Genomic DNA, 18,008 nt, shown 5'->3' on the forward strand with positions numbered 1-18,008 from the left:
GACCGGCCGATTTGCCGTGTGACATCTGATAGCCTAGTTTTCCCTCTGGGAGAACCTGGCAAGCTACGGAGAGTTTTCTGCCCCCATGAGAGAGCCTGGCAAGCTCCCCGTGGCGTATTCATATGCCAAAACCAGTAGCAATGATGGGTCTCATTCCCCTGACCCTGAAAGAGCCTCCAATGCAGCACCGTTGGGAAGGACGAGTAAAGAGAGGCTGCTAAAATCTCAGGGCTAGGAAGAATGGAGACGGTACTGAGACCACTCAAGAACTTCGACGATCAACAGGATGATGATGATGATGATGATGATGATGATGATGATGATGATGATGATGATGATGGTGATTTTTTTTTTCGATGATGGGGGCTGGTTTGGACCACATCTGGCGGTACTCAGAACTTACTCCTGGCTCTGTCTTCGGGGATCACTCCTGGTGGTGCTCCAGGAGCCAAGTGGGTGCCATCACCTGGTCCCTGCACCCAGGGAAATCAGTAAGAAAGACCAGGCTTGGGGGAAGGCAGTGATCAGCTCGTTGTTGAACCCCACAGCTGCTTTTCTGGGGCCTCCCTGCCTGGTTCTGAAAGAAGCTTCTGAGCAAGTAAGGCAGCGGCGGGCCAGCACCCTCCCGCTGGGCCGTCTGGGCTTCTCTGAGGCTCTGAACTGAGTCTCTGGCTCCACAGTCGCTCCACACCCTGAGCGGGACTTGAGGAAGGAGAACCGACTCCTGGGCGTGGCCAGTCGGCTCCTGGCTGACCCCGTTTCTGGATGGACCCGGAGCTCCGTGCTCTGCCTCGGGGCGCGTGCCCCGGCCGACTCCAGGGTCCTGTGGTCTTGACCCTGTGGCCACTAACCCGGCCGGCCCTTCCCGGCAGCCCCATTGAATGCAGCTGGTTCTCGTGCCCGGCCCCCGGCACCTGCGGCTTCATCTCCCGGGAGTGGGAAGAATGCTCCTGAGTCCATCCCAGGCCTGCCCAGGAGCCCCTCGGGGCCTGCCGGGAGCGTTTGTTCTCCTCTCGCCCTTGGGTGCCCTGGCTGGGCCTCAAGAGACCCCGGGGGGGGGGGGGGCGAGGGGGGGGGGCTGGAGCAATAGTGCAGCGGGAAGGGCGTTTGCCTTCACACTGCCAACCCGGATTGGATCCCCAGCATCCCAGATGTTCCCCCGAGCACCGCCAGGAGTCTTTCCTGAGTGCAGAGCCAGGAGGAACCCCTGAGCATCGCTGGGTGTGACCCAAAAAGCAAAAAAAAAACAAAAACAAAAACCAGAGTCCAGGGCTGGAGCAATAGCACAGCGGGTAGGGCGTTTGCCTTGCACGCGGCTGACTCAGGTTCAATTCCCAGCATCCCATAGGGTCCCCTGAGCACCACCGGGGTAATTCCTGAGCATCGCCAGGTGTGACCCAAAAAGCAAAAACAAACCAGAGTCCTGGGATTGTTCGTCTACACCCGGCGCCTCGGCTTTGCTTCCTCCCTGTGGGCCCCCAAGCAGGTGCCCTGAGCCCCTTCCATGGGGCCCTCCCCAACATCCCCCTGGGACAGTCCAGCCTCAGGGCCCCCAGGAGCCGTGTGGCCCCCAGCTGAGAAACGCTGCCACAAAATTTAGGCTCCTGAGGCCCTCGCTTCCTGCAGCTCCTTCAGCCTTGAGCAGAGCCCCCCCCCCACCCCCGGGGGCCGCGTCCCTGTCTAATCTCATGCAGACCTGCCCCACGGGCGCCTTAACGCTGGCCCATGGGAGTGAGCACGCGCTGAGAACTGGGTCAGAGCCAGGACAGACGGAGAATTCAAGTGAGCAGGAAGGCAGCGTCCCCGGGCCTGAAGGCCCAGCAAGCACGGACCGGGGTATCGTGACGGCCCCTGGGAGGGCTGGACAGACAGTCCAGGGACTAGGGTGCTTGCCTTGGACACGGCTGACCCCAAGTTTATTTTATGTTTATTATTAATTAATTAATTAATTAATTTGTTTATTTATTTCATGGAAGAGCCTGGCAAGCTCCCCGTGGTGTATTCGATGTGCCAAATACAGTAACAATAACAGTCTCATTCCTCTGACCCTGAAAAGAGCCTTCAATCTTTGGGAAAAACGAGTAAGGAGGGGCTGCTAAAATCTCAGGGCTGGGATAAATGGAGACGTTACTGGCGCCCACTCGAGGATACAGTGATATTATTTTTTTTTTCTTTTTTGGGTCACACCCAGCGATGCTCAGGGGCTCCTCCTGGCCCTGCACTCAGGAATCACTCCTGGCAGTGCTTGGGGGATCCTAGAAGATGCCAGGGATTGAACTCCGGTGGGTTGGCACACGCAAGGCAAACGTCCTTCGCGCTGGACTATCACTCCAGCCCCAGGCGCCTAGTTTAATTCCAGGCGAGGCATCCGATCCCCACAGCACTGCCACAGGTGATCCCTGAGCCTTGAGCTCCACTGGCTGTGTGCCCTACCCCTCAGATGCTCGGGTAGAAACGCTAATCTTCTGAGGGCCGGAGTGATAGCACAGCGGTAGGGCGTTTGCCTTGTATGCAGCCAACCTGGGTTAAACCCCCGGCATCCCATAATTCCTGAGTGCAGAGTAACCCCTGTGTGTGTGACCCAAAAAGCAAAAGAAAGAGAGAAAGAGAAGAGAGGAAGGAAGGAAGGGAGGGAGGAAGGGAGGGAGGGAGGGAGGGAGGAAAGCTGATCTTCGTTTGGGGGTGCAGTGCTGGAGGAACTGGTTGCAGTGCCTGTTTCACTGAAGGACTGTGGAAGGCTGGAGCCAGCCTTCTCTCCTGACCCCACGTGGCCCTGACCAGTCTCCCTGTGTGAGAGCTGGAGGTTTCACTGCCCGATGCTTAGCCCGGAACTGAAGATATACATCCTCAGAGGACTTTCCTTGCTTAGTGGGTTTTAGTTTTATTTTATTTATTTATTTATTTATTTATTTATTTATTTATTTATTTATTTGCTTATTTATTTATTTATTTATTTATTTATTTATTTTTTGTTTCGGGCCACACCCAGCGGTGTGCAGGGCTCTCTCCTGCCTCTGTGCTCAGGGCTCACTCCCGGTGGGACGTGGGGGGGTCCTAAGCAGTGCTGAGAACTGGACCCAGATTGACTACACGCCAGGCAAGCTCTCTACCATCTGCATTTTGTCTCCATCTCCTCAGACTTTTTTTTTTTAGTGTTTGGGGGCCGTACCTGCTATCTCTGCTCAGGACTTAGTCCTGGCTCTTGCTCAGGGCTCACTCCTGGAGGGAACAGGGAACCATAAGTGGTGCCGAGGATCAAACTCAGGTCAACCATGTGCAAGGCAAGCACTTTACCCTCCGTACAATTGCTCCAGGCACACTTCCGGACCCTGCCCCCCTCACCCCCCCAGGATGTTTAAGACGCAGCCGGGCTAGCTGGATCACCGATTACTTTGCAAACGCCGAATGGCGCATAAAATGTCACCCCAGAGAGAAATAGTGCTTTTGAGAAGTGGTTATATTGGGTGCTACCGTGCAGCTCTATTCTCAACAGAATTGACCCAAATTAGCCCCGTGAGTCATCTTTTATTAGCAGCCAGCACAGAAGTCGGGGGAGGCAGGGAGGGCGGCACGAGGGGTTGGCACAAGGTACCAAGAAGCATCCTTTTGAGCAGCGTCCCCGCCGAGGGTGAGTGGCAGGGTGGTCCAGAATTCCTTTGCGATTTAGTTTCATGTATGGCCCTCAAGTCAAACACACACAAACTCCAGTCTAGGGCTAGAGCCGTAGCATAGTGGGGAGGGCGTTTGCCTTGCACGCCACAGACCCCGGTTCAATTCCCAGCATCCCGTAGGGGTCCCCCAAGCACTGCCAGGAGTGATTCCTGAGTGCAGAGCCAGAAGGAACCCCTGTGCATCGCCGGGTGTGACCCCCCCCCCCAAAAAAAATTCAATCTAGGGGCCGGAGTGATAGCACAGCGAGTAGGGCGTTTGCCTTGCATGCAGCCGACCTGGATTCGATCCCTGGCATCCCATATGGTCCCCCAAGCACTGCCAGGAGTAATTCCTGAGTGCAAAGCCAGGAGTAACCCCTGAGCATCGCTAGGTGTGACCCAAAAAAGCAAAAAAAAAAAAAAAAAATCCAATCTAAGTGTTTATCCATGGATGAATGAGTTTTAAAATGTGGTGTTCAAGTTGGAAATGATCACTCTGGTGAGAACTGAGTGTTGAAAGTAGGTAAAGGAACAAATAGGATAACCTCTCAGTGCCTGTGTTGAAAACCATAATGCCCAAAAGGAGAGAGAGAGAAGGAAAATACTTGCCATAGAGACAGGGGGAGGGGGGGAGGGGAATTGATGTCGGGACACGTACACTGGTGGAGGGCTGGGGGCTGGGGTTTTGAATGACTGAAACCCAATCATGAGCAGCTTTGTCACTGTGCTTCTCACAGTGATCTGATTTTTTAAAATGTGGTGTCAGTAACAGCATCAAAATGCTTCAAACAACCGCTAACAGGGGCCTGAGAGGTAGCCAGCAGGTAGGACACTTGCCTTGCATGCAGCGGACCCAGGTTGGATTCCTGCCACCACCCCTGGTCCTCTGAGCACAGCCAGGAGTGACTCCTGAGCCCGGAGCCAGGGGTAACTTCTGAGCACCACCAGGTGTGACCCCAAAACAAACAACAACAATAACAAAAACTGCTAATAGACGTGAAAGAAGCTGAGAGCAGCCAAGTAGTCCAGGAGCCAAACCCTCCCCTGTCTCTGGTGGAGAGAGCACTGTAGCACTGTCGTCCCGCTGTTCATCGATTTGCTCGCTCGGGCACCAGTAACGTCTCCTTGCGAGACTTGTTGTTACTGGACTGTAGCGATAGCACAGCACCTAGGGCGTTTGCCTTGAATGCGGCCGACCTGGGTTCGATTCCTCCATCCCGGCAAGCTACCGAGAGTATCCCGCCCGCACGGCAGAGCCTGGCAAGCTCCCCATGGCGCATTCGATATGCCAAAAACAGTAACAGTAGCTGGTGGAGGTAACTAAGCAAAACCTCAGCAAGAACACGCTGGCCGGAGCGATAGCACAGCGGGGAGGGCGTTTGCCTCGCACGCAGCCGACCCGGGTTCGATCCCCCGCATCCCATATGGTCCCCCAAGCACCGCCAAGAGTGGTTCCTGAGTGCAAAGCCAGGAGTAACCCCTGAGCATCGCAGGGTGTGACCCAAAAAGAAAAAAAAAAAAAGAACACACTGGCCTGGAGGGAAGTAGGGGGAGAAAGAGATGGACCCACAGACTTTGATAGGACCCCCCCCGCCCCCCCAGGCTGAGCACACAGGCAGGGCCGTGCTGAGCGGAGAGATGAAGCATTTCCCAAGCCCACCGCTTCCCTTCCGCGTCCCCCCCAGCCTGATTTCAGTGTTGGGGTGGGCCCAAGACCCTGGAACTGCCTTCTGCCCAGACCAAGGACACCCTCCTTGCTCCAGCTTGCTGGTCTCAACACCCCCCAGTACACGCCCCTCACACACACACACCCCCACGCCCCAGCAGCAAGCCCAGCACACACCGGCCCTCTCCGGGGGTCAAGGCAAGGCATGGACCCCGCTGTCCCTCAAGCCAGGGAGAAGAAAATAGACATGGCAGGAACCGCCCCTCACCGCCCCCCCAACTTGAATAAGGGATTTTTAATTCTGGGGGCCTCCTCCTCTTTCCTATCAAAGACTCAGACTTCCCAGCTAGGAAGTGGGCGGGAATGCCTTGGGGAAGCTCCTTCTAGAAAAAGAGGGCTCCCATTTCATGTGTCCGTATTTTTTTTAATTTTGGGGTCACACCCAGTGATGCTCAGGGGTTCCTCCTGGCTCTGCACTCAGGAATTACTCCTGGCGGTGCTTGGGGGACCCTAGGGGATGCTGGGAATTGAACCCGGGTCGGCCGCATGCAGGGCAAACACCCTCCCCGCTGTGCTATCGCTCCAGCCCCTCAAATGTCACTTTAAGGGGTTCTCTCCTACTCCCTAATCACTCCCCCTTTGCCACCTGCCTGCACCTGCCTGCACGGGGCTCCGGGAAGTGTGTCCGTGTCCCCGGTGTCCCGTGTCTAACTGGGGCTACGTGGCACAGGGGGTGCATACCCAGCGGCTGTCCCAAGGCCCCCGGGCCTTGCCAGGTGTGGCCCTAGAGGTCCCCAGCATCACCAGGCCAGCTCAAGCCCGAGCAGCGTGGCAGCCCCAGAACAGCAGACCCCTGGGCCTCTCGAGCACTGCAGGGCGGGCACCTCCCAGAGTAATAATGTCCAGGAACTGAATGAAGCTGATTAGAACATGCACAGACCCTCCAGTTGGGCAAGCGCGTTTCTTGCAATTCTGATAACACAAGCACCCAAAGTGAAAAGGATGTGGTCTTTCCTTCCCTCGAGATGCTTCATCCTCCTCCACATTTAAGAAGAAAAGGGGGTGGGGGGAGGCACTGGAGCAATAGTGCGGCAGGGAGGGCGTTTGTTTGCCTTGCACACAGCTGACCTTTGTTCAGTTCCGAGCATCCCATAGGGGCCCCTGAGGACCACCAGGAGTGATCCCTGTGTGCAGAGCCAGGAGTAAGGAGTAAGGCCAGAGCACAGCCAGGTGTGGCCCAAAGAGAGAAGAAAAGGAAAAAAAAAGAAAAGAAAAGAAAAGAAAAGAAAAGAGAAGAGAAGAGAAGAGAAGAGAAGAGAAGAGAAGAGAAGAGAAGAGAAGAGAAGAGAAGAGAAGAGAAGAGAAGAGAAGAGAAGAGAAGAGAAGAGAAGAGAAGGGAGGGGAGGGGAGGGGAGGGGAGGGAAAGGGAAAGGGAAAGAAAGAAAAGAAAAGAAAAGAAAAGAAAAGAAAAGAAAAGAAAAGAAAAGGAAAGGAAAGAAAAGAGAAGATAAGAGAAGAGAGGGGAGGGGAGGGGAGGGAAAGGGAAAGGGAAAGAAAAGAAAAGAAAAGAAAAGAAAAGAAAAGAAAAGAAAAGAAAAGAAAAGAAAAGAAAAGAAAAGAAAAGAGAAAAGAAAAGAAAAGAAAGGGGGGGTTGGGGGAGATGGCCAAAGAGCTGGAACGTAGATTCTGCAGCCGGAGCCCCGAATACCATCCCTAGCACCACAAGGTCATCCTCCCCCACCTATGCACCCCCCAAACAAAATAAATAAGCAAATAACAGCAACCGAAGCCGAATGCTTCTGCATTCCCCCTCATGGCTGCAGCTCCTGTGTTTGGAAGAGCCACTCTCGGGCCCAGCTGCCTCTCTCTGGGCCCTGTGGCTTCCAGAACAAAGGCAGAGCCAGCCCCAACGGGCCCTCTGCTCCCTGTTTCTCCGAGGGAGCCCTTCTTCCCTGCCTCTGCCGCCTGCCGCCATCACGGTGCCCCTCTCCTGTCAGGGTCCTTCCAGGCTGGGATGGACCTGGTCCTGCCTAGCGATGGTCCTCCCCCCCCCCATGCTTCCAGGCCTCATTCGTATCTGAGTAACGTCCATCCCATCCTTCTTCCTAGAAACAAAAAGGGAAGGTCATGCTCCAGTGATAGGACTCGGCTTAAAGTGCTCACCTTGCGCCCCCCGGGGCCCTGGTTCACAGCCCTGGTACCACATATGGTCCCCCAAGCACCATCAGGGGGCGCTAGAGCACAGAAGCAAGAAGAAATAGTGCCTGAGCATAGCACAATCTGGCTCAAACCTTTCCCCAGTGAGAGGGGGGGAGAGGGAGAGAGAGAGAATGGAGAGGGAGGGGGAGAGAGGGAGAGGCGAGAGACAGGGAGAGAGAGAGGGAGGGAGAGACAGAGGAGAGAGGGGGGAGAAGGAGAGAGAGAATGGAGAGGGAGGGGGAGAGAGGGAGAGGCGAGAGGGAGGGAGAGAGAGAGAGGAGGGAGGGAGAGACAGAGGAGGGGGGAGAGAGAGAGGGAGAGGCGAGAGGGAGAGAGAGAGAGAGCTCTTCAGACTCCTGGTTCTCAGGCAGCGGCTGGACTGACGGATCACGTCGTCCCTGGGAACTGGCATTTGCAGTCCCAGGTGCCCAGTGCTCCTCGACACGTGCTCATCCCTAAACAAAGGCCAGGCACGCTGCTGGCCCGAGTAAGCAGGGTTGAGTGTCCATTTGTGATTCCTGCCATTTTCTCTGAAATGTCTGAGGAAAATGGGGGAATTTGTGTCAGTCATCTTTTGCTTTCTCTAGTCCCTGAACCCTCCTCTCAATTAAGTCCTCAACTGATCAGGAGATAAAGGGGAAATTCTGGGACTTTTCCACTTTGCCAGTAGAGAAATTGTTTCAAAATCAAAGTCCTCTCTGCAAATTTACTATGCGAGCCAAGGCTTGGGTTTTAAACACTGTTCGTGATGCGTATGGGAATGTTGAGGCAGGGGCCGGGAGAGGAGAGTGTTTAGGCACTTGCCCAGGGGGCTGGAGCGATAGCACATCGGGGAGGGCATTTGCCTTGCACGCGCTGACCCGGGTTCAATCCCCGGCATCCTATATGGTCCTCCAAGCACCGCCAGAAGTGATTCCTGAGTGCAGAGCCAGGAATAACCCCTGAGCATCGCTGGCTGTGATCCAAAAGGCAAGAAAGAAAGGAGAAGAGGAGAGGAGAGGAGAGGAGGGGAGGGGAGGGGAGGGGAGGGGAGGGGAGGGGAGGGGAGGGGGGGAGGGAGGGGGAGGGGAGGGGAGGGGGGGGAGGGGAGGGGAGGGGAGAGCCCGGCGTGCAGCCTCTCCCTCCTCCACCCCTCCCCTCGCTCAGCCGCTACCAGGTTCCATCCTGGGCACTGCATGTGGGCCCCTGAGCCCCCTCAGCACAGAGCCAGAAGTAAGTCCTGAGTGCTGCTAGGAGTGACCCCCAAATAAACCACAGCAGCGACCAACAGAGTGACGGCAGGAGAGGCAGGAAAGTGGCCCAGTGTTAGCACACGGGGCCTGTGGGTGCAAGGCTGGTCTGTGGCCAGCACTGGGTGGCCCCTGATCAACGCTGGGCCTGACCTGGCGGCAGCCCGTGGGGGTGTGTACGGCAATAAGTAAAATGTTGAGTCAGCTTTGCTTTTCTCGTGACTTAGTGGCCCAAGACTTTTTCAAGTAGTAATTCTGCTATCACACACACTCACACAATAGTCAACTTGGTGACCATGAAGAAATCAATCGAATGTCATTTCTAAACACAGTTTCGAGAAATCGGCTTTGGGAAGATGAGTAGTTGCAGAAATTGAACACTAGGGGGCAACCAACTATCATCAGAAATCTGAATGTGTTCAGTTGTTCCTTTATATGAGTGAAGCATTTCACAAACAGAAGAAACCGTCTAAGGGACATTTTACTAAGTGTGGGGTTTTGTAACCTGAGAAGTAGGGACAGATGAGGAGTGCAGGGGTCTAGAGCACCTGCCTTGCAAGCATTTGGTTATGGGTTCAAACCCAGGCGTCCCACATACGCCTGGCTTTTCCTGGCAGCATTGCTGTTTGAGACCCCCTGGCCATGCCAGCAGTTTCCAGCTGTACCATGGCCAGATGTTTGTGAGCATCACAAAAGGGGCGTGTGGTTCCCACGGAGGCCCAGAACTAAAAGGAAGTATGCAGGCCAGGGCCAGGAAGTGGCACTGCTGGTGAGTACATGCGTGAGCACGGCAGTGGACGCCCATGATCACAGCCATAACCGGCGAGTCTTTGCTTCGGTGCCAGCCCCGGTGAGCAGCCGTGCGTGTGCCACGGTGAGCACCACAGTGCCTCGGGGAGCACCCAGGCGAGTGCGGCACCCAGCAAGCTCCTCAGCAAGAACCGTGTGATCCCCTTAGCCAGGCCTGTGTCGGCCTCACTTCCCGCCACCCTTGCAATGGCGACGGGGAGAAGTAACGAAGGGCTGGGGCGTCGGCGCTGGCCCGGGCTGCGTGTCTTGCTTGCATGAGGCCTCAAGGGTGGTCCCTGGCACTGCACGGCCCCCGGGGCACTACCAGGTGTAGCCCTGAAGTGGTAGCCCCAGGGCCAGAGCAGCTGAGTCACCCAGTGTCGTGGGCTCCACCTTACCGGGAGTGGCCCTCGGGCCTCCCGAGCACTACATGGGAGAGTGCCCCCATCAAAACAGAAAGATCAAAATTAAGGTGATTTCTGCCTCAAGGATGATGATGTGGGGCCGGAGCCCTAGGACAGCAGGGAGGGCATTTGCCTTGCCCACGGCCGATCTGAGTTCCATCCCTGGCATCCCGTATAGTCCCCCAAGCACCAATCAGGAGTGAGTCCTGAGCTTAGAGCCTGGGATAAGGCCTGAGCAAGGCAGGGTGTGGCCCCCAAGCAAAACGAAACAAAAGATGTTATCAATAACAAGCCGTGTGCCAGAGAGATATGCACTCTGGTCTGAGGCGCTTCTCCTGGGTGCAGCCCACCCTAGTTCAATTCCTCCCCGTCCACACAACCACAAACGGAGCCACGGGACCCACCAAAGAGTGATCCTTGAGCACAGAGCCAGGAGTGGGCCCTGAGCACAGGTGGGTGTTGCCCCGATACCCTCGTTCTGACCCCCCCAATTCAATGACCTAGAAATGGTCTTTAGGCCAAATAGCAAACAAAAGAATGTGATTCTATAGGGCCTTCTAAAACCCAATAGGAAACAGAGCCCTAGTATGCACAGCCGGTGGGGGGGGGCAGGGGGGCGAGAGGGGGAGGGTGTTTGCTCTGCATATGATCCAGGTGATCCCCCGCACCCCATAGGGTCCCTGGAGTAGTGCCAGGAGTGATTCCTGAGCACAGATCCAGGAGTAACAGGTGAGCATCGCCAAGTGTGGCCCTAAACGTAAAACAAACAAGAACAGTTGAGTGCATTGCATCCAAGTCCTTAACTCAGAGGAAGGGAGCCAGGCCCTGTGCCGCAGCCTCAGGCACAGGGCGGGGTGGGGGGGGGGGCTTGCTCTCTGCTCCTGTTTGGGGAACACAGGCTCAGTGGCGGCTTGACACCCCAGGAGTATTGGGGGTCTAATTCCCCTTCTCCCAGATCCCTCCTAAAGCGCACGTGCCATGCCCAGACAGGCAAGCCAAGAACACCAGGTGAGAGCTAGAAATGAGAGAAGCACAGGGCAGAAAAACAGTAGAGAAATTTGATAAGCCCCAGAGTTAGATCTTTGAAAAGAACAGCAGAGTTGACAAAACCTCTTTCTCCATTGTTCAAGGAAAACACTGGAGGTTCAAGTTGAAGAGAAAACATTACTGTTTGCCTCTTCAGAGATAAAGGAGTGATAAGGGCCTGTTAGGAATAGTGAGTCAATAAATGAGATCATGAATAAAATGGACAAATTCTTGAAAATGGAAAATAGACTGAAACCAAAAAAAAGTAAGTAGACCTAATCAAGTAAAAGATTAAATTTGTCATTTAAAAAAAAAATCCACAAAGGAAAATCAAGATTCGGGGTGGCTTTTTTCTGCACTGGAGGGATAGTACGGCAGGTAGGGCATTTGCCTTGCATGCAGCCAACCTGGGTTCGATCCCTGGGATCCCATATGGTCCTCTGATTCCACCAGGAGTGATCCCTGAGCACAGAGCTAGGAATAAGCCCTGAGCACCCATTGTGTGTGGCCCCAAAACAAAACAAACAACTCAAAAGACAAAAATACTAAATATCTTTTTTCTTCATTTTCTTGAGATACAACTGATATGTAACATTGTAAAACTTTAGGACATAAGGGGCTGGAGCAATAGCACAGCAGGTAGGGCATTTGCCTTGCACGCTGCTGACCCGGGTTCGAATCCCAGCATCCCATATAGTCCCCCGAGCACCGCCAGGAGTAATTCCTGAATGCATGAGCCAGAAGTAACCCCTGTGCATCGCCAGGTGTGACCCAACCCCCCCAAAAAAAATTTAGGACATAAAAATACATTGTTTTGGGGCTGGAGCAATAGCACAGCAGGTAGGGTGTTTGCCTTGCATGCGGCCGACCTGGGTTCGATTCCCAGCATCCCATATGGTCCCCTGAGCACCGCCAGGGGTGATTCCTGAGTGCAGAGCCAGGAGGAACCCCTGAGCATCACTGGGTGTGACCCAAAAAGCAAACATATATGTATATATGTATATATATATATATTGTTTTGATATATATGTATGTTGTGAAATTGTCACCATTTACTGGTGAATTCTAAATATTTTTATTTTTATTATTATTATTATTTTGCTTTTTGGGTCACACCCAGCGATGCTCAGGGGTTACTCCTGGCTTTTGCACTCAGGAATTACTCCTGGCAGTGTTCGGGGGACCATATGGGATGCTGGGGATCGAACCCGGGTCAGCTGCGTGCAAGGCAAACGCCCTACCCGCTGTGCTATCACTCCGGCCCCAATATTTTTTTTATTTTTTTATTGAATCACCATGTGGAAAGTTACAAAGTTTTCAGGCTTAAGTCTCAGTTATACGATGCTCAACACCCATCCCTTCACCAGTGCACATATTCCACCACCAGGAACCCCAGTATACCTCCCCACACACCTGTGTAGCTGATAGATTTCACTTTACTTTGATTACGTCCAATATTTCAACAAAAGACTCACTATTATTGTTTGGAGTCCCCCCACCCAAAGTCAGACCTGTTGGAAAGGAAGGAATTGATAATTTGTTTTCCATTGCTGACAATTTAGAGATATGAGGTCGCATGGCCATGATAGCAGCTACACGGTTTTGGATTTCTGTATTTTAGTAACTAAGTCCAGGGAAATTTCTGCCAAAAATTGTATCACTGCAAGCTTGTACCTCCTTTTTGTGGTGCTCATAAAATGGTGGTCGCCATGCCGTGTCCGGAAAGGAAAAGCTGAGAGAGAAAAACCATTCCCCTCCTGGTGCAACATGGGGCTGTGGCTCAGTTCATAGTCTAGAGACATTTCTGCAAGAAGCTGCTGGTGCCCAAAGTGGTTTAGCTGGCTTCTGGAATCATGCTCGTGCAGCAGCGGAAAGGCCTGAATTCTAAATATTTCAAGTAGAATTAGAACTAGTTTCAGGTAACAGAAGAGAAGAGACCATCATGTTTTCATTCTTTGAGGTCAATATAATCTGATTTCAAAAGGATAAAGATACAAATACATCCGGAGAATGAAACTACGCTAAGATCATAACTAGATGCAGCAATCTCAAGAAAACACCAGCATACCCAAATCTCGACCTGAAAAGGCATTTGAATGACGGGAGTCACTAAATAACCTTGCAGAATTGGTTCAATATGGAGATCCACACCTAGGGGGAAATTGTATTTCTACGTAGCAATGCGAGCAAACTGAAAATAAAGACCGAGAAAGCCACTTCACTTAGAGTGGAATTGAAGAGAATTCAGTGCTTGTGAAAAAACTGAACCAAAGTGCAAACAAAAATTCTCTGAAAAATCCAAGAATGATGATGGAAAAAATGGGAAAAAAAGAAAAACCCTAGCCAAATCAAAATATATACCATTTTTTGGGGGCTGGAGCGATAGCACAGCGGGTAGGGCGTTTGCCTTGCACGCAGCCGACCTGGGTTCTAATCCCAGCATCCCATATGGTCCCCTGAGCACCGCCAGGGGTAATTCCTGAGTGAAGAGCCAGGAGTAACCCCTGTGCATCGCCGGGTGTGACCCAAAAACCAAAAAAAAAAAAAAACAAAAAAAACAAAATATATACCATTTTCATGGACAGGAAGGTTTAGTAAACAACAGGACTTGGCCAGGAATATAGTTCAGTCATAGAGCACCTGCTCTGTATACATGAGCCCCCGGTTCAATCTCTGGCACGTCCCCTCAAGCAATGCTCCCCAAATTAACCTAGAGATTCAGTACAAACCCTCTGGCATTGCTCCTGGGTTCTTGGTTGAAATTGAGAAGTTTACTCTAAAATTAACATAGAAATTCAAGGACACACAGAACAACCAAAATAGTCTGGGAAAAAAAAAAGAGCAAAGTTGTGTGACTCATACCTCCTTATTTCAAAACTTATTACAAAGCAAGAGGCATCAAGATATTATACAATTGGCCTAAATCTAACCAGATACATCAGTGGGACAGAACTGAGAAAGAAACCATGTAGGTCTGGGAAGTAGAGTTTCCATGAGGTGGTTCACGGACAATCAACTGTCTTCAGCAAAGGGTGCTTGGACCACTGGACAGAAATGAACTGAAAATGTACGAAGACCCACATGTAAGAACTCAAACCACAACATCCTTGGAGGAAACATGGAAAAATCTTCATGACGTTGGGTTTGGCAAGGGAGTATTAGATGTGAAACTCCAAAATCACAAGCAACAGGCAAAATAAATCAATTAAACTTCAAAAAATGAGAATCTAGGGCCAAAAGGCAATGACCAACCAGGGTTCAATCCCCGACACTACATATGGTCCCTGAGCCCTTGCAGGAGTGATCCCTGAGCACTGGGTGTTTTGGGTGTGGCCAAAACACTGAAAAAAAGGGAAAGAAAAAGAAAGATAAAAACACCAGGGGTTCAGAAGCTAGCCCTGGAAGAGGCTTTGAATTCCTGCTAAAAGAGAACAGAAAAATGTTTTGAGTTGATGAAATGAAGTTTGACTCGACACAGTGACTTGTATCACTTGTCATCCCGTTAATCCTCGATTTGCTCGAGCGGGCACCAGTAACGTCTCCATTCATCCCTGTCTCATGCTAGTGTAGCCCAATGATACCTGCTCGCTCCAGGAACAGGAAGAGCCTTAAATCGTTCACTTAGGGTTTTAACGAAGAAGTCTGACCAAGTCTCATTGGTGGGCAGCCACGTGGTCTTTTGACGTCCCGTGGAATCCAGTCGGTAACAGCTCTAGTCCAGTGGTCGTCTCTGAATCAGACACAGTCATTAACAGTAACGACACAGTCACTCATGTCAAAAATAAATTCAGATTTCCACAGAAGGAAGAAGGGAAAGTTCTATGAGAAGCTTCCCCTGGTGTCAATATCTAATACTACCACAGTACGTTTGTCAAAAACCAGAGAACTAACACAGGAGCAGTTCTAGTGCCTAAATTAAGACATTTGAATTTTACTCTTTTTTTCACTAATGCCATTCTGGGGGTGGGGGCGGGGCATAGGGGCCACACTCGGTGGAACTTCAGGGGCTACTCCTACCTCTGTGCTCAGGGTCCCTTGTCACAATATACAGGACAATATACAGTGTTGGGGACTGAACCAGAGTCCCTGATTCCATAATTTCAGCCATCGCTGCTGCTGGGTCTCTTCTTCTCCATCTTAGGCTCCAACCCAAACATCCCGGTGCAATTTCGCCTTTACTTTTTTTTTTTTTTTTAAGTGCACACTGTACCTAACATAAGAATGTGATGCATGTGACGCTTTGGATTTTTTGTTTTGTTTTGTTTTGTTTTGCTTTGGGGGCCACACCCAGCGATGCTTAGGGGTTACTCCTGGTTCTACACTTAGGAGTTACTCCTGGCGGTGCTTGGGGGACCCTATGGGATGCCGGGGATCCAACCCGGGTTGGCCGTGTGCAAGGCAAGTGCCCGCCCCACTGTGCTATCGCTCCGACCCCGATGCTTTGGAGTTTTAAGCATCTGGATCACTTTATAAAATGCCAAGGAAACACAAAACAGCATAGTATGCTCGTATGGCAGTATCGATATGCCACGGGCGGCAACCTTTTTCTGACTTGCTTTAAATATATATATATATATATATATATATACATATATATATATATTTTTAATGGAAATGCCATAGACCCAAACTCCTCCCCCGCTGCCTCCTGAGGTCTGCGGCAGTTGCTAATGGGAGTTTTTGTCATTTTGACCCATTGATATAGATCCACCCACCATGCAGGTGGGCTGTGGCACCCTGGCGAAGAAGGTACCCAGATGCGTTAGACTCAGCTGTGCGGGCTGTTTCCCCTCACCTCTGCAGCCTGAACCTCACCCCCTGTGCGGGTGCCTGCAGAAGGTTGGAGAAGCAAATGCAGATTGGAGAAATCGCTGTCAAAAAAAGGCTTGAGACGTTCAGTTCCCACCCGTAATATGTAAGAGCTCCTATTTCTTCATTCAAATTTGATTTTGCTTTTTATTGCTTTATTTAAAAAGAATTTTTTTTTTCCAAATCAAGCATTAACTTGTGCCCTTGTCATAAGAAGAGACAAAGCTATCTCTGTGCTAATTTACCAGGAATTTCCCTGATAATTGGAAGGTTGAGCAACTTTTTCCACGCTGACCTCGAAGTCCGGATTTTTTTGCAGGGTGGGGGGGGAGGGTTTCTGGGGTTTGGGGACCCACCCACTAGTGCTCAGGGCTACCTCCTGGCTCCGTGCTCAGGGATCACTCCTAATGGGGCTCGGTGCCGAGGATCAAACCCTGGTCTGCTGTACAATCTCTCCAACCCTCCCCTGTTCTCGTTATACAAATATCCTGGGACCATGCAGGCAAAAATGGTTCCTTTGAGGACATAAATTCATCTTCATCCAATCTACAAGCATGTTGCCCTTAAGGCTCTTTGTCTCAAAAAAAGCAATCAGGTGGAATCAGAGACTGGACTAGGGTCTCACCCTAGCTGCAGAGGTGTGTGTGTGTGTGTGTGTCCGCGCGCGAGTGCATGCAGGCGTGCATGTGTGTGCGTGCATCCGTGTGTGTGTGTGTGTGTGTGTGTGTGTGTGTGTGTGTGTTTTGTTCTCCTCCCCCAGCGAGCGCAGCCTTATTTGCAGAACATGTTTAACTTGTTTGCGAGTTTTTGCCATCATTAGGTTTCCTGACAGTTGTTGGAGACTGAACCAATGATTTCCTTTGGTGGGGGGCTGGGGGAGGGGCGGGGGCGGGGCTGTGAGGGGGGGGATTAAAGGTCAGGGAACTAGAAGCTGAGCCGGAAGGAAAACTCAGAGCTGTCTCTAACCATCTGGAAGGTTCGTTTGGCTCCCTTGGGGATCCTGTGAAAAAGGCTCCTTCTGAAACCCGGGGCTTGGCCGGGCTTGGAGATTCTGGTTCTGGGAGATCCTGTTTTTCAAAGCCGCGTGCAGGAGTCAGCCCAGGGCCACAGAGACAGGAGATTAAACCGTTTTCGCAGGGACTAAACGTCACGGGGCACAGGGACTTTTAACGTGATGTTTACAAAAGAGAAAGGGCTGGCCTTGGCCTTCCCCCCCGCTCTTCTCCCCATCCAGCCCAAGTGATCTGAAGGTTGCCAACGTTCTTCTCTGCACCCTGGCACTGAGGCAGGTGCCCTGGGTGCCTCTTGGCTGGGGCCGACGTCCGTGATCTCAGCTCCAAGCTCGCAGGCACTTGTGCCTTGGGGTCTCCCAGTGCATCGAGTCCGGTGCATGGACCAGAAAACTAAATCGGAGGGTCCCTGGGGGGCTCCTGCAGTCGTGTCCCGTTCCCCAGAGGGCCAGGAGCCCCAGGGGCTGGTGATGGGGTCCTGGTGGCTGCAGGCTGGCTTCTTCCCAGGACGGCCTTGGGAGGGGCCTGGGACAGTGCTCCATGAGGGCTGGTTTGGCGACCACGCCTTGTGAGGAGAACAAGCTCTTTCTTTCAGGATGGGTCTGGTTTGGGGTGCAGAGGTGATGGGGGAAGGGAATCTACTTTCCCAGGGCCGTTTTCACTAGGGTCTGTTTCCTTAGAACTGGCCTGACTGGTAGGGTGAGCTGACAACTTGCCTTCTAAAGCCCTCTTAGATTTTCTCAATGACACTCACCACGAACAGTTAGTTCTCGGCATGACCCAAGACAAACAGGACCTGATAGGTTTGCAAACAGCCAGCCTCTCCAGGACTTTCTCTCCAGGGTGGCATGAGTGCCCAGCCCCAATTCCCTGCGGGCTGCCGGGGTTGGAAGGGTCCAGGATGCTTTAGTTCTACCGAAGGCACAAGGATTTCACACCCCGGGTTCTGATTTTCACCACTTCCCTGATAGGCTATTGCTTGCTTTTATTTTCCAAACTCGATCTCCCCACTAATATGTTCCTTGAGTTCCCCTCTTGTGTGTTAAGATTCATACTGAAACTCTCTGAGGGGTGAGAGTAAACAACTACCTTGGTTCTGTCCCCAGCAACGCAGATGGTCTCCCAGCACCTCCAGGATTGATCCCTGAGCACCGCTGTCCCCAAACCCAAACTTTTCAACATTACAGATGGACAATACAATTAGAGCAAAATACTTTGAAGATGTA

The sequence above is a fragment of the Sorex araneus genome, chromosome 2 (genome assembly GCF_027595985.1).
Source record: "Sorex araneus isolate mSorAra2 chromosome 2, mSorAra2.pri, whole genome shotgun sequence".
Lineage (NCBI taxonomy): Eukaryota > Metazoa > Chordata > Mammalia > Eulipotyphla > Soricidae > Sorex > Sorex araneus.